The following is a 23,125-nucleotide window of genomic DNA, read 5'->3' on the forward strand; positions in this document are numbered from 1 at the left end:
AACAAACAAACAACCCCATCAAAAAGTGGGCAAAGGATATGAACAGACAGTTCTCAAAAGAAGACATTCATACAGCCAACAGACACATGAAAAAATGCTCATCATCACTGGCCATCAGAGAAATGCAAATCAAAACCACAATGAGATACCATCTCACACCAGTTAGAATGGCAATCATAAAAAAGTCAGGAAACAACAGGTGCTGGAGAGGATGTGGAGAAATAGGAACACTTTTACACTGTTGGTGGGATTGTAAACTAGTTCAACCATTATGGAAAACAGTATGGCGATTCCTCAAGGATCTAGAACTAGATGTACCATATGACCCAGCCATCCCATTACTGGGTATATACCCAAAGGATTATAAATCATGCTGCTATAAAGACACATGCACATGTATGTTTATTGCGGCACTATTCACAATAGCAAAGACTTGGAATCAACCCAAATGTCCATCAGTGGCAGACTGGATTAAGAAAATGTGGCACATATACACCATGGAATACTATGCAGCCATAAAAAAGGATGAGTTTGTGTCCTTTGTAGGGACATGGATGCAGCTGGAAACCATCATTCTTAGCAAACTATCACAAGAACAGTAAACCAAATACCGCATGTTCTCACTCATAGGTGGGAACTGAACAATGAGATCACTCGGACTTGGGAAGGGCAACATCACACACCGGGGCCTATCATGGGGAGGGGGGAGGGGGGAGGGATTGCATTGGGAGTTATACCTGATGTAAATGACGAGTTGATGGGTGCTGACGAGTTGATGGGTGCAGCACACCAACATGGCACAAGTATACATATGTAACAAATCTGCACGTTATGCACATGTACCCTAGAACTTAAAGTATAATAAAAAAAAGTTATTTAATCAAATATATCTAAAATATTATCATTTCAATTTGTACACAATATTAAAAAGTGTTAGTGAGATATCTTAATTTTTTTTATATACAGTAGTCAAAATTTAGTGTGTATTTTACACTTAGAACACATTTCAATTCTTACACTAAATATCTTCGGAATTACTTGATTTTGATTTATATCTACCTTTAAAACCTCATTTTGATTTAAATTTCATGAAATTTATGGTTAAAAAGTAGATTTACAAACTCAATTTGTTCTGAACATACTTTAAAGTTTTCTAATAATTAGTTGAGTATGAACTTATCATTTAAATTTAATGTACATTAATTATAATTTCAGTTCCTCGGTCATATTAGCAACATTTGAAGAGCTCAGTAGCCACACATGGCTAGTGGTCATTGAATTGGATAACACAGAGCTTGGGAAGACAAAGTGAGTATCTCCTAGTGATGCTACAAGCATTAGGGTAAGAAAGGAAATGTATTAGGTTGATGGGCAAATGTAATTGCTGTTTTGCCATTACTTTTAATGCACCAACCTAGTAAAACATGAGTCCCAAGTTTTGGGATTGGACAAGAGCTAGCTAACTGCTCTATTTGCTGAGATAAGAAATAGAATGAGAAAGCATTCCAATTTCTTCTACTTTAGTTAAACTGAATGCTAGCTGAGCTATTTCTTTATTTGTAGATGAATCCTGACTGGCTCTGTCTTGGTTGGTCCTGTACTTTTCAGTAGCAATATCTCTGACTGTGGGTGTGTGAGTGTGTGTGAGGGAGTGTGTGGTGTCTATGTCTAGAGAGCAGGAATTCTCAAGTAAGTTACATTCCACAACCATCCCCCATCACATACATTTCAATCTTGGGGATTTCTACTGCTTTTTAAATTTACAATTATATATCTTACTAATGTAGTCATAAGTATACAATAAAAACTAAAGTCATTAATTTTTATTCTTCTTTAAAGGCTTCAAAGGAAGGGTATATACAGCAGTCTTTTACATCATGTTTATGTACTTTATAAAAATTTACAACTTAAAGTTTTAAAATGAAAAAGTTGGATTTTGAAAATTATCAACTGTATGCTTAATTTTTTTCTAGATTAGATAAATTATCAATCCTATGGTTTACTACCATTGAAAAAAATAAATTGATGATTGATAAAAATGTTGTACATGAAAAGTGATAGGTTAGAAGAATGCTATTAAATGTAAGGTTAATTATGGAAATTATGTTATATTTATTACTTATGGTATCTTCCTGAGTACTTTAGACATGTTAATTCATTTAATCCTTAAAACAACCTATGATATAAGTTCTTTCATCATCATCATCATCTCGCTTTAAAGAAGTGGAAACAAGGTAAGTAACAAAGTCAGGTTGATACAAATGACTAGACCCAGAGACAGATTGTCATGTTGAACTTTTTATCAGTGAATTTTGTGAAAAGAAAGAAGGCTTCTTTATCAAACTTTCAGAGCCCCAAACTGAGGGTGACAGCCAAAATATAATGGAACAAAATTAACATTCAAAATGGCCTTGTTAGGTCCAAAATTTTGCTTTATTAAAAAGATCAACATTCTATTCCTGCTTGGAGATTAAAAATGACAGCAACAACAACAACAAAAGAATGCACAAAACAGAGTGAAAAATACAGTCTTGATACCAGTTGACTTGAAAAAGAAATTGGAGTGCTTAGTTGACCACAGGTTTCAGCAATCAAACCAAAGATGGTATCATATAACGACGGTCACCACCAAGTACTTCTTCCAACATGCCAGCTACATATTTCTATATTGAATTAATATCAAAATATTGTTCACATATTTAGTGCTAGTCAGACCTCAGCTAGAATATTGGATCCAGTTTTAACATCATGGTTTCAGACAAAATAGAGAGAATTGAAAGTTTAAAAAAATTGAAATTTTAAAAAAATATTGTCTGAGTATTATGCCATAAAAGAATGATAGAAAAACTACAGAAGGGAAGATTTAATTGAAGATATAATAGAATTCTTTAATACTGGGAGGTGGGGTGGGTGCATCATGTGAAAGAAAATATAGGCTTATTCTCTCTAAAGTTCCAAAGGGAAATTATAAGATAAATGGGTAAGACATGGAGATGTGCAGGAAGACAGATGAACTAAATTCAAGTAACGTAGATGCTTATGTTGTGAAGAAAGGAGGTCACATCCCTGGAAGTAAGAAGTCAGTGAATAAATGAATGTCAGCACTATTTTTGTAGTGCTCTCTGAGTTGAAGAATTTATATTAAATGATCACTGAGGACTATTCAGATTCAATTAATTAATCTATTTTCACATTACATCTCTATTTTCTTCTGTAGCTAAAATTTTATTAAATGTTATTCTATCTTAATGGGACTAAATGTTTGCTAATTTAGTAAACATCAAGTATAAATATATTAGAGACAAATTGAGTAAACTAATAACTGTCCAAATAAACTTTTGTCTACAATTAAATTCTTGCAATAATCTCCAAATTTATTTTCTAAATCATAACACACTGAAACCTTTTAAGATAAAAATTTAATAAATTGGCATAAAGAAAAGTTAATTAATGGGATTTGAGTATCCCTTTGGACCCGTGAGGAGTTTGTCACTAAACCAGAAGATCTACTTCATTAAACAGTTGACTATGCTTATCTAAATTTTGTGTTTGACTAGGACTAAACACTCCACAATACACCTTTACAAATACATATTGTACTGTAAGCATCTATAGTTCTCTATGCCTTAGGATAATTTTAGCTTCAAACAGAGGATTCAGGCGGCCACGTTTTGAATAAATTCCTTGGCACTTTATCTTTTTGAAGTTCTTGTTTAATTTTTGTTATGGAAGATTTTGCTGGATTGAAACTGTCCATTTGATCTTTGCTAAAGAGACTAAAGGCTCTGGAAACAAATGCCAACTAGCTAATTATTTTAAACACAAATGTTCAGTGGAGTCTACATCTTAGACCTGACAGGAAACACATGATTTTTTAACAATTACTCAGAGATGAAAAAACAAAAATACACAGAGCTTTTCTCAGAATGCAGAAAAATGACTAGTGAATAATTCATTTCAAATTCAGCTTAGTTTCTGCAGTTTCTCTTCTATATCTTAATTAAGACAGGAAGAATAGTGCTTTTTTCCTGAGACCAACAAACAGCCTTAAGTATCCCAGAAAGTCCAAACCGGATATTAATAATGGCCTAAAACCCCCCAAAAATACAACCGAGGTAAATAATGCCACATGGTGACATTGCTAAATTTAAGTAAAAAATATATGTGTTCGGTGGCTCTGAGAAGCATTTAGAGTGATTGAATTTTATCTTGTTTATCAAATTCATACCATGCTGAATGGTTTGGTGATATTCATAACACATAGAATTATATCCGTGGATGAAGAACCTGTAGCCTAGGAATTTTAATATTTATTGAGTTACTACAATGTTTTTTGATTTGCTTAGTTTTTAATTCTATATCTCTAAGTTGTGGTGTGAAGTTTAATTCAGGACGACCTGTGATAAATGACAGATTACACACGGTTATCATAGCACATGACTGGGAAAGTGTTTCATTCCCTCTTTTTTCTCTCTTTTCCCTTCACCTTCTCATCCTCTTTTCACTTATTTTATTCTCCCCCTCCTCCTCTTTCTCCTCTATTTTCAGTTAAAAAAGAAGCATGCTGTAAAATGTTTTAATTCCAAACTATTTTCATTTTATATATTTTTTTTGCTTATGTCATAAAATATTCTTATGAAGATGTATTGTTAAATGCAGACCAAATACTAAAAGCAAAGCAAACAGGAAACTTTGTATTTATTTGTGATTCTAGATCATTAAAGATTATGTGTTTCTGTATATAATTTAAATATTTTATTATGAAAAACTGTATCTAAAACTATAAATTTGAAGACTATTTTAAATTATTTCCAATTTCAGTTTCCTTAATTTTAAAGCTTAACCTGGTTTGGAAAAATTATAACCATTTTAAAGATTTTCTTATAAATTCTTGTTCTATGGCTCACTCTGTATTTACTTTGTTCACATTTATGTCTGTGCATGCAGCACACGTCTGTGAATGTGTTGAAGGAATACTTAGTAATACAAGCTTGTGTCCCATAGTTGGAGTTCTAAGCTTACTTGATCATAGTGTGATAATTTTTTAAACTCCCCAATGCATTTCCTAAAGATGTGCATTGGCAAAAATGGATGACCTCTAGTTAGAGATGACCACATGACATTGTTTCACTCTGCTATGACAAAATAAGATTAAAAATTAAAGAACAGACAAAGGAGGCAGAAATGAGCCACATTCATTTTAAAGACTTTTTACTCAGGACTTATCCAACTGGGATCTTTCTCAGTTTTCCTTTCGGACTGTTCCATGGCAGGAAGAGGGGGAAAAAAGTTCTGTCACAGCAAAGTTTATGTATGAGGACAGTCTATTCTGCCAAAAAGGTCACAGATCAATGCAACGTCAATTCCCATTTTAATTACATATGCATATGCAATCATTCTTTTTAAAGAACATTCCAGTGACCATTGGAGAAGAATGAGGAGGAGGAGAAGAAACTCAGAGCACATGTAGGAAGATTTTTTACTAATGACTTGATACTAAAATTTTCTCAGCCAGGATTCTTTACAAGCCTACTTATAACTCCCCAGGTTTTCCTTCCACTCTATTCAGTAAAGTACTCAAGGAGTAGCAGGAGGTCGCTTTACTACTAGAGGGAATACTGGAATGCTAGCCATGAATGTATCTACTTCCATCAGTCCAGAAGAGCAGCATATCTTTCCTGAGGCTAATCATTCCATTGAAACTAATCTTTTAATCAGGAGATTGACTGACAGGTGGAAATCTTTAGAATGAAAGAATCTCAACAGTTCATGTGGAGGGTGAGGAAAGTTAAATAAATAAAAGGGGAAAAAAGGTTTAAATCCTGACACATATGGGTTTCCAAGTAAGGGCTTTACATTTTCCAATAAAAAATATTACCCGCGTCTTCTTTCTAGCCAGTTAATACATAGGTTTAAAAAAAGGCAATGAAATCTCTCTGTAGCTTTCACATGTCATTTGTATAGATAGCTATATATCTAGAAAATAGTCCTTTGTGTAAGAACATGTGCAATAATGCAGAAGAAATTATTATGGAGTTCAAATTAAGAAAAATCATATCCCTTTCCTGACTTCTATCCCAATAATCTCTCAACTTGATTTTATAACACCACGCATTACAATTTTCTCAAAAGACATTGTGAAATTCTAAAATATATACAAAATTATATTTAATTTGTTTGATTTTGAAAATGAAAACAATGTATGACATCTAGAGCATTTAGGAGGTAGTAGTTTTGGGAAAGGGGTGGTAGACTATCCAATTGTGTGTCACATCTGGACCTAAGACCAGTAGTTCCTGCTCCAGGAAGGGCAAATGACAAGAGGCCTCAGCGGTTCTTCAAGCTACTCTTATCTAAAAAATGGGAGAAAACCGTGTCTTTGCCACCCAAAGGAATGCATTTAACAATGCAATTATTCTTTTTAAAGTGTAAAATAAATATTTAACACAAACACAGAGTAAAACAGTGATGTTTGCTTATAATCACTGCAGGTCACTTTTGGCTTTCCTAAAAGACAAGAAATATACAGGGCTACATCATGGGTGCATAAGGGACATTGCAATAGATCTTTGTGGATGGCATCACAACGAAGTTTAAATTGAACAACAGAATGTTCTGCAGTCTCCTTATTTTTTTGAGGTAAAGACACTTGTAGGAAGAGCCCTTCATGATGTCAGAGAAAGTGGTTGTTTAGGTGGAAGATTTGAAAGACATCTACCAGCTAAACCAAAAATATTTATGCCCGCAGCTTATGGTGTTACCAGAAAATTTCTCACCACTCCTTTGGAAGTTTATCTCTAAAGTACTTGATAAAATGCAAACACGTTACCTTATAGCTGTTACATATCAATTCATCATCACTCTTTTTAATATTAGCAAGATTGTATTTGCTATGCAAGACAATTTAGGCTGAGAACGAGAAAACAGGGGTTTAAGAACAATAACAAAAAAAAGCTGGAAGGAACAAGACGCTCTGTAGCATAGCCCTGGGGAACCATAAGTGCTGAGATCAAGAAGGATGAGAGGGGCAAGAGCAAATGAAGCCAGTGAGAAATAAGTGATAGAAGTTAGGTCACTGCAGATATTTTGCTATATCTGGCTCTACATTCCTAAATTTCAGGATGACTGGTTCTTCTTTATAACTTCCAAAGCACTTTGTATTTCACCATTCATATGGCAGTCATTTTATACTGCCTTGTTTTGGCACTGGTTGTGTGTCTGTCCCTTGCTTATTTTTAATTGCCCAGGCTCTATGCGTCCTGAAAACTCCCAGTATTCCCAGAATGCCTAACTGGAGGGCTTGTGCATAAGTCCTGGACTAATACTTATTAAATGAACAAATAAAAACAATACAGTGAGGATGGTCACACTAAGATTACAGGAAATGTGGAATCAGATTGTCATTTTCACATAGTCCAAGATTTAAAATTGGTGAACAAATTGCTTACCTGCCCAGTTAGCATAATACATTCTATGCACTCATGGGCTATTATTACTTTGATCATTGATAGGTCCTGTTTGTTTTGGTTTGTTTTACATCTGTCTCCCTCACTGAACTTAGTATTATGGAATGGATGAGACCAAAATGTAATTATCTTTTTAATATCTTTTACATCATCTTTAATATTTTTCTCCCATTTCTCTAAATTCTAGCAGTTATCCCCAACCACCTCAATGTCTCTGACCACGTCTGGCATATGCCAAAGAAGCATGCCTGCTTGAAATATGAAAGAAAAGAGAAATAAAGGAAAGAAGAAGTAAAGGAGGAATAAAGCAGAAAAAGAGGGAGGGAAGGAGGCAGGCAATAGAAATATATTTATACAATAACGTTATTTTCCTCCAAGGGAAACTATGACTAAATGATATGCACAAGCGAACAACATTTCATTCTGGTTCACTAAAAGCGAACCATTTAGTGAGAAGGGGCTGCACACTCGGGTCCTTGTGCTGACCGGAGCAGACTGAGGTCAGGAATCAGCCCTTAAAAGGGAAACTTACAGGGTGATGCCAGCAGCTTTATGTCTGTTTCATCACATCAGCACTCTTCCAGAATGCAATTCTTTACATGATCGTATCATGCCAATTAATTTTCTTATTTTGCAGGTTGAACAAGCTTAAAGGTAATATGCCCCTTTTCTGGGGTGTTTTACAAAAGGTTTTTGAGATATTAGAGCTACATTTCATGAGATTCTTAATTTAATGCTATCCTCAAATTCTGCTTTTAGGTACAGAAGCTCAACAAATCCATCTAGTCTTTTGGAGATATTGTTGAGAAAGGGTTTATTTTATCAAGGTCGAAGATTTCATGGGTCATTAACATGACCATGCAGCTACTACACAAAAACTGCCCAGGCAGCAACTTTTCTAAACAGGTCTCTGAAATGGCTCCATTATCCCTTGGTCTTTTATGGCAGTGCTTTAATACATGGACTGGATGCCTATGTTTTGACTGCAGAGGACATCAAGCTTCTATGCACAGGCTTAGTTTGTCAAGTTTGTTTGTTTGTTTGTTTTCTCAGCCGACAAAAGCATACAATGCTATATGTATTGGGTAAAAATCTTTGTCTTATTCTTCCATTCCCCAGTACACAGAGCCTACACACAAGAGACATTTTTAACAAATTTTGAATGAGTGTACTTGCAATTCTGAGTAAACCAAAGCCTGTAAGCGTTTCTTCCCCCAGCAATTTGATATAACTACAAGGATAGACTTCCTAGTTACATTTGGGAAAGGCTCATTAAAGAAGAAACTGATAATTCAGATGTCAACACCAGTAGTTTCTCATTATGAGATCTGTAAGAGGGGATTCAGAGAACCAAAATAATTTTAGCATTATGAGGTAAACTGACCATTCCTAATTTTTGTAAAAACTGTGTTATAGTTCTTTGGAGACTTCTGTAAGCCCTTCAGAGCCATTAAATGATTGAGAGCCACATATAAATAAGGGTGGGGAGAAATGTAGGACACATTTTTCAACATGATTTTGGCTCCAGGTGGATTTGAAGAAGCATGGTTTTATCATTCGTAAAACTTCCATTGCTTGGTCCCTGCATCCTAGGAAAACCAAGATAAATGAAATTATTACTGTAAAACAAGTTTTAAAAACCCAAATTGTCTATGTTTCTAAAAAGAAAAGTTTAACTTTAGTATACTTTTTCAAATGTGCTTTGGAAATTCTACAAGATTTATGCAAGTGCAAAAAGAATGCTTCCACCTTGGCAGCAAGGATTCATGTGATGATTCAGCAGGGTTTTTGGCTCTGTAAAGCCAACACTTTCTAGCCTGCAGCAATAGTCATGATTATAATGCATAAGAAAGAAGAAAAATAAACACAGTATACTATAAAGGATTTAGAAGACTTTCTGTAATTCCCTGAGAAGTTTCCTGGAATTAGATAGGGTAGAATTCTGTTATAGCAAATGGGATACTAAGAAACTCTTATAAACTTTCAGGTTTTAGTAAATAGTTGAGTGAAGTTATTTTGCTGTTTTCAGTATGTAAAACTATGATCCTTTCCTTCTTCTCAACTAGTTATCCAACAAATAAAATACAATTTTATTAAAACTATGATTAGGTCGGGCACTGTGCCTCACACCTGTAATCCCAGCACGTTGGGAGACCTAGATGGGCAGATCATTTGAAGTCAGGAGTTCGAGACCAGTTTGGCCAACATGGTGAAACCCTGTCTCTACTAAAAATACAAAAATTAGCTGGGCATGATGGTGTGTACCTATAGTCCCAGCTACTCAGGAGGCTGAGGCATGAGAATCACTTGAACCCGGGAGGCAGAGGTTGCGGTGAGCTGAGATCATGCCACTGCACTCCAGCCTGAGATACAGAGTGAGGCTCTGTCTGAAAAAATATATATATGATTAAAGAAGAGGACAATCTGATTTTGTATTTAGACTCAAAGGACAATGGTTGTCACAAAAGGAACATGCCCTAAAGTTTCATATGGCCTCTTTTGAACAACAAAACTACTGGAAAGAAATGTGGAACAAATTTGAAAGAAATGGTCCTTTCTATACAAAAGTGCCCCAAGTCAGTGATCATTCAGCTCTCTTAAGAATGATTCCAGATGTCTCCTTAGTAACAAATTTGGTAAAGTCTATAAAGTGCTTCTGATGTATCACTAAGAGTAAGTCAAAAGTCTTGGAGAATTCTCAAAATATATTTTGACATAAAATAGATTATTGGTTTGGGTAAGACTGTGGGATGTGTGTTATTGCCTCTGAAGGTATTTACAAGAAAGCAATTTCTTATAGTCTTCCATGAAAGTCATTCACTCTCAATCTACAGAAACCAACATTCAGACATGTAATTCAAAACCTCAAAACAATGTCATAACATGTACATGCATATATACATACAACTCTAAAGAGATGTACAGAAGGAAAAAAAGAAGACACATGGCACAAGCAAAACACTCCCTAGGGTCTGTATGAGCAAAAATATTAATACTTGTCAGTTAAAAGTATTACAAGAAAACTTGAGAGAAACTAACAAAATTATTCATTCTGTTGAGGGAGTTCAGTAGAGTGGTAAGATTTTTAAAAAATCATTTTTATTCTAGCAATATCTAGATAAAAATGTAATTGAAGATTATCTTATACAAAATAAGCAACAAAAATATAAAACACTTAAGACTACTCTTAATCAAACCTAAAATACATACATTGAAATATTAGGCTTTGTTGATAAGCTTTAAAAATAATTTTTATAATTATGAACACGAAGACTAGTTAACATAAAGATATCAGTTCTTCCCAAGGTAATTTATTGGCCTCTTGAATGTCAATCCAAATTCAGGAAAGAGAGGGAAAATTTTAAACAGCTAAAAATTTTCTGAGAAAAATAAAGCACAGACAATCCCTGATTTACAATGTTTCAATGTAAGATTTTTCAGCTTTATGATGCAAAACTTACACAATTCCAATGTAGTAGTCAATAAATTATATGAGATATTTACTACTTCATTAAAAAAAATGGCTTTGAGTTAGATGATTTTGCCCAACTGTGGGTTAATGCAAGTATACTGAGTACATTTAAGGTAGCCTAGGGTTACCTATGATGCTTTGTAAATTAGGTGTATCGAATGCATCTTCAAAGTACAATATTTTCAACTTATGAGAACATATACTATCAGAACATAAGACTATCGTAAGTTAAGAAGCAAATGTAATAGTAAGAAAATGTATCAAAAACTTTCTAGATATAAAAATATAATTAAATAAAGTAAAAGGAATAGGTGACATCAGCAACATAGAAGGGTTAGAAGTTCCAGATTTTTCCTCTATCCATGGATTCACCAAATAAACATCTTTTCATAGACCAACGTCCTTTGAGAGAAAGGAAGGGATGAATTGAGAGAGTGGTATTCACTGGGCAATTAAGAAAACATCCACTTCAAAAAGGTAGGAAAAGCTGGTCACAGACCCTACCCTGGGCACTGCATCATAAAATTGAAAAAGGAATCCCTAACACCCAGGTTCTCCCTGTGGAAAGAAGGGTTTGAACTTCACATCTAGCACCCTCACTCTAAAGTTCCACATAATTCACCAATTCTAAGAGCAGAGGGGACAAGACACACATTAGTCTGTCTAGACCACAGGAAAAAAGTGGCAGTTTTATACAGCTCACAAGTACTTCCGTGGACTTAATTCCTCAGGAGCAGTACAGAAAAGCTTAAAATAATATAGCCTCCTTTTTCTCCTTGAAGGAATTTAAAACACACTCCTCCAGTGACTACTCAATGACCTGGGTTCTAACTAAGTTACACTGGGGAGTTAACAGGCAGACAAGTATTAACCCACCACCAGCCTGAGAAGCACATTGGAGCTCACTCCAGTGATAACTCTCATTCTATTAATCATTCCTGGAGACAGTTTGTCCATACATTAAGCACTCTAGGTTTTACAACTTTCATCTGAGGAACTGCATCTTAAACCTCCTCTCTCTGGGAATCATAGAAGAAAGAAGCGATTTTAAATGGGTGTACAAACAATTCCAGGGGCTACATCTCCATGGAGCAATGCAAACTGGCTTAAGGACACACAGCTCTCATTTTTTATTTGGAAGGGGATTATGGTGTACACTCCAGTGGCTTCTAATGAACTTACATTGGGGAGCCAACAAGGCAAACAAATAATAGCCCTCTGGCAGTTGAAGCCAAATGTTACCACTTCACAAGTCTTTCCTTCGGCTTATCTTAGTAATAAATTATGGTCTACTCATTCTTTCTGGGAAGAGTTTGACCACATACTAAATGCCACAACTTCTATAGTTCCCACCCATCAAATTGTCTCCTTAATGTCATAGCTCTGGGAGTAAATAGAGCTTTGTATTCCTGAGTGGCCTTATGCCACAGGAAATAAAAAGGTGCCTATAAAATAGACCCCTTTCCAGCAGCTATGATTCCGAAATCAGAGGGTGCAGCACTCTAAGTACAGGCATTTGCTACCAATCTCCTCCTTGTCTTAGTGCAGAGTGAGGGGGAGATAAAAGCCCACATTAGCTTAATCATAAAGATAGAGGAATTGGAACACACATCTAACCCAAACCTTTTCAGTTATGTCTATGGAGTCTGACTTCTGTCAGTTTCAGGGTGCAGACAGGCCATGACACATCCTAAACTCCAGGGGCCACCAAAAACAGAGACAAAAACTCCGGGGGCCACCAAAAACAGAGACACCAAAACAAACACAGATATTTGAGAGGCACCATAAAATCAGGGAAGCCAGATGAATTGGTCAACTTCTCCATGAAGTCAGTCTGATAAGACTGGGAGAGGTATTTGTCTTATATGATGCACAGAAACCAATACAAAGAATCAAGAAAAATAAAGAAACACGGATATATTCCACACACAAAACAAAAACAAAGAAACAAGATACATCTCCAGAAATCAACCTGGGTGAAGCGAAGGTAGGTGATTTACCTGACAGGAAATTTCAAATAGTCATAAAGATGCTTACAAGGTAAGAAGAGCAATGCAAAAACAAACTGAAAATGTTTCCAAAGAGATAGAAAGTACAGAAACATACCAGAAAGATATTATAGAGCTGTAGAATACTCTTACTGAACTAAGCAATACAAGAGAAGAGTTTGACAGCAGACCAGATTGAGCAGAAGTGAGCTTGAAGACAGGTTAGTGGAAATTACACAATGTGAAGAGCAAAGAAAAAAAGAAAGATAAAAAGTGAGGATGGTTTCAGAGATTTATGGAAACCATCAGGCATAACAGGATATGTACTATTGGTGTACTAGAAAAAGAAGAGAAAGACAGAAAATATATTCAAAAAAATTATGATGGAAAATTTCCCAAGCCTGGAAAAGAAACAAAAATCTAAATACTGTAAGCATAAAGGATGCCAAATAAGATGATTCCACAGATATACACACTGATATACATTATAAATTGCCAAAAGTTATTAAAGATGAGTTTTGAAAACAATAAGAAAAATTGTTACCTATATGTTATATATGTGTATTGCTACATATAAGGGAACCTCTATAAGATTATCAACAGATTTTTCAGCAGAAATCTTGCATACCCCAAATGAGTGGGATGATACAAAGAAATCCTGAAAGAAAAAAATCAATTGCCAAACAAGAATACTATATTCAGCAACATTTGAAAATAAACAGGTAATACAGACTTTCTCAGACAAACAAAAGTTGAGAGAGTGTATCGCCTACAGAACTTCCTTACAAGAAACACTGGTATTTGATAGTACAACAAGGGTACTATGGTCAATAATAATTTAATTGTCTATTTAAAATTAGCCAAACAATGATAAATGGATTGTTTGCAACACAAAGGATAAATGCTTGAGGGGATGGATGCCCTAATTTCCAAAAAGTAGAACTACTATTTGTGCCAGCAATCTCATTACTGGTTATATTTCCATAGGAATTTAATTTAGCATGTCACAGAGATGTCTGCACTCTCATTCTCATTGCAATATTATTTACAACAGCCAAAATATGGAATTAACCTAAGTTCCTATCAACAGATGGATTTTTTTAATTTTTAAATATGGTTTATAGACACAATGAAATACTATTCAGCATTAAGAAAACCAGGAAATTCTGTCATTTACAACATGGATGGACCTGGAGAAGAGTATGTTAAGTGAAAAAAGCCAAGTCAAAGAGATAAATAATACATGATCTCACTTCTAAAAAGAATTTAAAAGTCAAACTTATAGAAGTAAAGAGCATAATGGATGTTACCAGAGGCTGGAGAAAGGAGGATGTGTGGGGGGACCAAGCAAGGGGACACATTGGTGAACAAGTACAAGGTTTCAATTAGATGGGAAGAATAACTTCTAGTGTTCTATTGCATAACACGGTGACTATGGTTAATAATAATGTATTGCTAAAATACCCTATTTTAGCTATCAATATAGCCAAAAGAGAGGATTTTAAATGTTATCATCAGAAAGAAGTGATAAATATTTGAGATGATTGATATGCTAATTAGCCTGATTTGATCATTCCACAGGGTATACATGTATAGACACACCAAATTATGACTCACAAATATATATATAACTATTGTTTGTCAATTAAAAATAAAAGTTTTAAAAAAGTAAAACACAAAAACTTTAGGAAAAAAGTAACTATTACAAAAATATAACCAATATAAAAAACAAATTTCAGTAGAAGACATTAAACAAATTAAAAAAAAGAAATTTAAGGCATCAAAAAATATTTAACATCATTGATAGCCATCTCTGGTAGTCATGTAAACTTATATAACTCCCACTGTAAAATTATGGTGATGTATACAAAAAGCCTTAAAAAACACTCTCTCCTGTTAATGAGTAATTCATTTCTCAGGATGTATTTTATAGAAATAGAGATGTGGGTAGAAACATATATGTATAATGAGATCTTGTCTTTTATTTAAAATTGATGATGAAACCTAGGCAAAATTTTTATAAGTTTCACATCCCCAAAATAGCAGAATGTCTAAAAACTCCATAAAATTGTATACAATTGCATACAATTGTTAAAATATTTATTCAGAGAATTGTAATATCAAAAATATTCATTAAAAAAGATAAATGCAGAGCATAAAATGACTTACATAATACGGTTTTCAATATTAAAAAACTATACATGCAGTGTGTATTGCTGTCTCTCTAAAGGTACACATACATATTTAGATAGTATGTATCCACGCATGGATCATGTTATATACTATACAGTACAGTAATATATTATATACTATATTTATATATTATTTATACATAAACAGTATATATATATATATGTTTAGATATGTTTGTGTATCAGCTTTATAAGTTATCAAAATATATACTTGCATATGTATCTGTTATTATTATAGTGTCTTTTAAAACTTCTTACCTGGAAGTCTTAGCTCTCAATATAACTGTATTTCAAGTTAGGACTTTTAAGGAGGTAATTAAGGTTAAATAAGGTTATAAGGATAGAGTCTTAATCCACTAGGGCTGGTGTCCTTGTAAAAAGAGGCAGAGACACCAGAGAGCTGTTTCTCTGCACATGGCCACATGAGGACAGAGAGAAGGTGGCCATTTGCAGGGGAGAAAGAGGATCTTACCAGAAACCAGTCTTGGTAACATTTTGATCTTGGACTAAGAGCCTGTAGAACTGTGAAAAAAATAATTTTCTGTTGTTTTAGCCACCCAATCTGTGGTGTTCTTTCATGGAAGCCTGAGAAGACTAATACATCTGTGTATAAGGATTTTTCTGAATTGCTTTTAATAGTGAAGAACAGGAAACAAATTAAATGTTCATCAGTATAAAAATCTTATACATTCTTACATATTCATTCATAGAGTGGAATATACACAGATGTTCAATATAATGAGGTATTGTTTTATGTACCATTATGACAATGTCCAAAAGATGAGAAATCAACTCAGAACAAGTTATCTTATTTGTGTTTTCTAAATGAAATGCTATATTTTAAAATATATAGTATTCCTTCTTATGAAATAAGAAACAAACACGTGAAAATATACCCACCCCTTAATAGCATTGATTAAATCTGGGGATGTGAGACAGAGTAAGGGATTTATTCATTATAATGAGATGGTAAGCAGTGAATGAAGAATGTCACATTTTATTAAATATATTTATTTATTTGAATTTTTAAAACACCCACATAATATTTTGTAACTTTAAAATAATCTAACTCAGGACTTTCAGATTATGAGACTGATGCATGCTTAACTGTGCTTAGGAGTACTGGAAGTCTTGTCTGAGGAATGAGGCAAGAGAAAGAAATAAAAGGCATCCAGATAGGAAAACAAGAAGTCAAACTACCTCTATTCACTGATGATATGATTCTATACTTAGAGAACCCTTAAGACTTTGCCAAAAAGCTACAAGAACTGATCAATGATTTTAGCAAGACTTCAAAATACAAAATCAACATATGAAAATCAGTAGCAGTTCTACACATCAATAACATCCAGGCTGAGTCAAATTGAGAACACAGACCTGTGTACAATCACTACAAAGAAAATAAAATACCTAGGAACACACCCAACCAAGAAGGTGAAAGTTCTCTACAAATAGAACTGTAAAACACTGCTGAAAGAAATCATAGAAAACACAAATAAATAGAAAAACATTCCATGCTCATAGATTAGAATGTTAAAATGGCCATACTATAGAAAGCAATTTATAGATTCTGTGCTATTCCTATCAAACCACCAACCTCATTGTTTGCAGTTCTAAAATTCATTTGCAACCAAAAAAGAGCCTGAATAGCCAAAGAACAAAGCAAAAGAACAAAGCTGGAGGCATCACACTACCCAACTTCAAACTATAGAATAGGGCTACAGTAACCAAAACAGCATGACACTGGTACAAAAAGAGACATGTAGATCAATAGAACAGAACAGAAAACTCAGAAATAAAGCCACACATTTACAACCAACTGATCTTCAACAAGGCAAACAAAAACAAGTAATTAGGAAAATGGTGTTGGGATAACTGGCTAGCCATATGCAAAAGAAAGAAACTGGACCCTTATCTTTCATTATATATAAAAATTAAATCAAGATGAATTAACTTAAATGCAAGACCTCAAACTATAAAAATCCTAGAAGACAATCTACAAAATACCAGTCTCAACGTTGGCCTTGGCAAAGAATTGTTGGCTAAGTACCCAAAGTAATTGCGACAAAAACATAAATTGACAAGTGGGACATAATTAAGATGAAGAGCTTCTGCACAGCAAAAGAAACTATGAACAGAGTAAACAGACAACCTACTGTTTAGGAGAAAGTATTCACAAACTATGCATCTGACAAAGGTCTAATATCCAGAATCAATAAAGAACTTAAATCAACAAACAGTAAATAAATAACCCCATTAAAAATTATCAAATGACATAATAAACACTTCTTAAAAGAAGATACACAAGTGGCCAATAAACACATTAAAAAATACACACCATCACTAATCATCAGATAAATGCAAATTACAGTCACAATGAGATGCCACAACGGTTATTACTGAAAAGACCAAAAGAAAAAAAAAAAAAAAAAAAAAAAAAAGATGCTGGCGAGGCTGAAAGGGAACACTTATACACTGCTGGTGGGAATGTAAATTAATTCAGCCACTACGGAAAGAAGTCTGGAGGTATCTGAAAAAAAAACTTAACAGAGATATCCACCTAAGGAAAAATAGAACATTTTACCAAAAAGACATATGCACTCACATGTACATTGGAGCACTATTCACAATAGCAAAGACATAGAATAAACCTAGATGCCCATTAATGGTAGAATGCATAAAGAAAATGTGGTACATATACATCATTGAATACTATGCAGTCTTTTAAAAGAATGAAAACATGTCCTTTGCATCAATATGGAGGCAGGTGGAGGCCATAGCCCTAAGTGAATTAACGCAGGAACAGAAAACCAAATACCACATGTTCTCATTTGTAAGTGGGAGCTAAACATTGAGCGCATGGGCATAAACATGGGAAGAGCAGTCACTGTGGACTACTAGAGGGGGAAGGGAGGGTGGTATGATTTGTCACACTACCTATTGGGTACTGTGCTCACTACATGGGTGCAACATACCCAGGTAACAAACCTGCTCATGTATTCCCCCAGTATCTAAAATAAAAGTTGAAAATTAAAAATATATAAACAATAAAAATAGATAAATGAAATAAAATAATTGCAGAATGTAATTTTTTTTTAAAAATACCACAAGCAGAGAGTAATGTTTTTAGGTCATTAAATTAAATGTACTGTTTAAATTTCTTCATTATGTTTTGTATATATATTAATATACTTCTCATTTTAATATTTTTTAAGATATGACATACTTTAATGTAATGCACATAAGTCAACACCTTGATAAATGTTTTACAAATTAAACACAGCTGTGTAATAAACACCAAAATCAATAAAGACATTACTAGCAGCCCCCCACACCCATTTCTTTTGCATTCTCTTTCAGTCTATTTTTGTTTCCTCAAAGATAACCACTACTATGACTGCTGAGAGCACAGATTAATTTTGCTTTCTTTGTATTTTGTTGGAGGTAGAATCTTAAAATATCTACTTTTTTGTTTGACTTCTTTTAGTCAACATTATGATTGTGAGATTCATCTGTATTATTGCATAAAAACCATATTTTATAATAGAATATTTACCTGTATTTAAGCAGAGCATTAGATTGATTAAATTCTGAAATAAAAGTTTAATAACAAAATTAATTGTTTTCCTGCAGATATGGAGAGCAAAGGAATTGGCCTTTTGTTTACCAAAAAATAGAACAACATTTTACTTTTGCCAGTTGCCATGATCTGAATGTGTCTCACAAAATTTGTATGTTGAAACTTAATCATCAATGTGATAACATTAAGAGTTGTTGCCTTTAGGAGGTGATGAGGCTTTGTCCTCTTAAATAGGATTAAAGCCCTATAGTAAAGTTTCACATTGCATTTGCCCCTTTTTCCCTTCTATCTTCTTCCAGTGAGGATGCAGAATTCAAGGCACCATCTTGGAAGCAGAGACCAGGCCCTCATCAGACACTCAACTGCTGGCTGCTTGATCTTGGACTTCCCAGCCTCCATGACTGCGAGCAATAAATTTATATTCTTTATAAACGACTCAGTCTCAGGCATTTTGTTAGAGCAATAGGAATGAACTAAAAGATGAGCTCTGTTAATAATTCTTGTGCTTTTCAACTATCAAATGCCTTGATGCTACAAAGAATGATGCTGACAATTTATTCTCACACAAATATAACATTTAAAAGCATCTTGGATAGATCTATCTATTTTTGGCATTGCCTCTGTGAACTACAAGATGCCAGTTTTTCTTGATCTAGAATGGTATACAGCAAAAAGTGATTGGTGTCTGCAAGCCAAAGATGAACTTGATCAGTATAAACATTTCCAAGTTAATTATATTGTAAGTCAGATATTGTTTCAAATCCAGGATGTAGAAAAAATAGTCGAGAAATTGGTTTAAAATAACTTTATGTTTGTCAAAGACATTATCAAGAACTGGCTGTAAAGGTTCATATCCTGCCCAAGAAATAGACATAAACAAACCAAGTCTGTCCAGCATAGGAAATTCATGGAGAAGGTCAATTCTACGGCTGGCCAATGATGAATGAAGTTCTGAAGTGTCAGAGGTATACAAATTTACCCCACACCTGCATTGCAGAATAACTTATGGAAATGTATCCCTGCTGTTTATTTGTTATTGCAAAAGACACCAAAGAGTAAGTGCAATTATCATCATCCTATATCTCCCTGGACAAACCAACTTTAATGTTCTGGAATCAGACTTTCTTTTTTGTCTAAAGCCTAGGGTCTGAATGGTGAGAGAGATGGGCAGGTGGATCTCTTGAGCCCAGGAGTTCGAGACCAGCCTGGGTAACATGGTGAGACCCTGTCTCTACAGAAAAAAAAAAAAAAAAAAATAGCTGCATGGGGTGATTGGTTCCTGTAGTTCCAGCTACTCAGTGGGCTGAGATGGGAGTATTGTGGAGCCTGGAAGGTCAAGGCTGCAGAGAGCCATGATCACACCACTGCTCTCCAGACCAAGTGACAAAGTGAAGTATTTGAAGAGACAGTCTATGTGTTTTCATCACTTTAGCCTGAGACCATGTACAATGAGGATTCAGTGTCACTTATTTGGTGAAATGATCTCTTGTATTGTCTATCAGTTGAATTTACACACTCTTATAGTAGGTCTTATAATCCCAACCTGACTATAAGTTCCTTGATGACTGATCAAAAAACAGTTTATATATTTTTTAATTTTTTAATTGTGAAATAATTAAAACTTCCATTAAAGTTGCAAGAATAGTACAGGGAACTCCAGAGCACACCTCACCCAGATTCATGGATTGTTTATTTACATTTTGTCACATTTTCTACATGATTCATTTTCTGTTTTTCTCTGTGTCCATATATACAAATATAGAGACAGATAATTATTGTTATATATAGATTTAATATAGATAGAATAATAATAATTTTTGTGGAGTTCTTGAGAAAGTTAGAGATTTCCTGTCCTTTTATGCCTAACTGCTATAATGTGTATTTTCTAAGAAAAAAATACATTCACTTTTATAACTACAGTAGAATTTCCAAAATCAAAGAATTAACATAATAATAATGTATATATTTTATTGAATTTCACCAATTGTCTCAATAATGCTTCTGGTAGTAATTGTTTTTCTGATCTGGGATCCAGTCCAGGATCACATGTTATATTTAGTTTTCATTTTATTTGATCCCCTCATTCTTTATTAAAAAAAGAGTATTATAATTATTATAATTCCTTATGCTTCATTCCACTGTATGCAATGTTATAGCAGGCACACAATAAACATTAACTAAATATGTGTGGTCATGTATTCAGCTATGAATCGCAGAGAAATGCAGAAATAAATTATTTTTCCTCTTTTTTTCATATTAAAATAAAGAACTCAATGGTGTCCATTTGTTTTTGTACCCATTAATTCTATCATACCTTTTAAAATTCATTGCATTCTCATTCTGCAGAGAAGATCTTTAAGAGAAACTCAAATGGCTTTAAAAAGGATGCTATTAACCGGTTCTAACCTCTTTCTTCCATTGGCTAAAAATCAGTATTTATGCAAATGGAGATTTTTAAAAGTTATGTTCAATTTAAAAATGCACAAATTGCACAATTTAAGAAAAGGAGCATTCATTCAGGATTCAAATACTGATGACTGACCTCTCAGATTGCATAGTTTTTATTTAATAAGTTGTATTTTCTAATACCCATGTAAATTAGTAATGTAATGTAAATTATCCCAAGGTATAAATTAATCAATCAGTTAAACAAGATGCACAGGAATTTAGACATCACAGAGTGGGTTTCTGGTGATGAATGGACTTGGGCAAGAAGTTACAATTTTACTAGCTGCTCTAGCTAGGGCAATTAGTAAAGAAAAAGAAATAAACGGCTTCCAGATAGGAAAGGGAGATGTGAACTACCTCAATTTGCAGATGATATGATCCCATATACAGGAGTCTTATATGCAGAATATATGAGGAACTTTGGTTTTTTTTTTTTTTTTTTTTTTTTTTTTTTTTTTTTTTTTTTTTTTTTGAGACAGTCTTGCTCTGTCACCCAGAGCTGGAGTGCAATGGCACCATCTCGGCTCACTGCAACCTCTGTCTCCCGGGTTCAAGCAATTCTCCTGCCTCAGCCTCCCAAGTAGCTAGGAATGCAGGTGTACACCACCATGCCTAGGTAATTTTTGTATTTTTAGTAGAGTGGGGGTTTCACCATATTGACCATCCTGGTCTCAAACTCCTAAACTCATGATTCGCCCTCCTTGGCCTCCCAAAGTGCTGGGATTACAGGTGTTAGCCACCGTGCCCAGCCAAGAACTCCTTAAAAAAAAAAAAAAAAGAAAAAAAAGAAAAAGACAAATAACCCAATTGAAAAATGAGCAAAGGATCTGAAAAGACATCTCTCCAAGAAGGACATACAAAATGCCAATAATAACTAATCATTAGAGAAATACAAATCAAAACCATAAAGAAATGCCACTCCACATGCACTAAGAGGACAGTAATTACAAAACAGATAAGGAGAGCATGTATAGACATTGAAATTCTTAACTTCAGTGCTGGTAGAAATGCAAGAAAATGCAGCCCTTTGGCAAAGTAATATGGTATTTCCAAAAATGATCAAACATAAAGTTAGCACATGATCCCATAATCTACTTTTAGGTACATACCCCAAAGAAACAAAAGTGATAGAGAGAGAGAGAGAAAGAAAGCAAGAGAGGGAGAGAGAGGCAACCAAAGGATGACTCTGAAAGGTGGTACAAATAAGGTGTTAAATAAGCGAAGTAAAGATGACCTTTGTGTTGTTTGCTAACAGGCTGTTTATTTCTTTGCTTCAGTCTGAGACCTATCAGCTCAAAGCCCACATAGGCCAAACTCAAAGCTTGATACATCCAATTATTTCAAAAATAGTCTAGATAAGTATATTGTCAGCCATTTAGAACCTCCCTGCTTTGCATACCCCAAACAGCAGGTAACTGCTCCCCAGTAGCAATTACCTGTTGATAAAATAAAGCCTGCTGGTCGTAAGCCCCAAGTGGCTGCTGCCCTTTTTGCTCCCTGACCCAAAGTCTCCCTGCTGTGGTGCTAAGAGACATCTCACAGAAAAATAAATCTCCTCTTCAATCCCCACGTCTCCTGGGGATTTCCTTGGCTTCTACCCCTAACTTGGTAGGATGGCCCATTCTGGATGGTTTCCTCATCCTAAGACTCTGGATGCCCATGCTATGAGGGACTTCTCTCATGCAACACTATTGAACTGCATGCAATAAAACTTACTGTGTATGTATGTGTGTGTGTGTGTATATATACATATATATATTTATATAATGCATTTTTATATAATATATATATTTATATAATGCATCAGGTTCAAGCAGTTTGTGCTGGAATACAAGATAAGAGAAACACAACAATGAGAATATAAAGATAAAAACACAAAACAAGCAATAGAAGACCTAAGTCCTGTCATAAAAATTAAATGAGGCCAGGTGCAGTGGCTCACACCTGTAAACCCAGCACTTTGGGAGGCCAAGTCAGAG

Source organism: Theropithecus gelada, chromosome 4, assembly GCF_003255815.1.
Source record: "Theropithecus gelada isolate Dixy chromosome 4, Tgel_1.0, whole genome shotgun sequence".
NCBI lineage: Eukaryota > Metazoa > Chordata > Mammalia > Primates > Cercopithecidae > Theropithecus > Theropithecus gelada.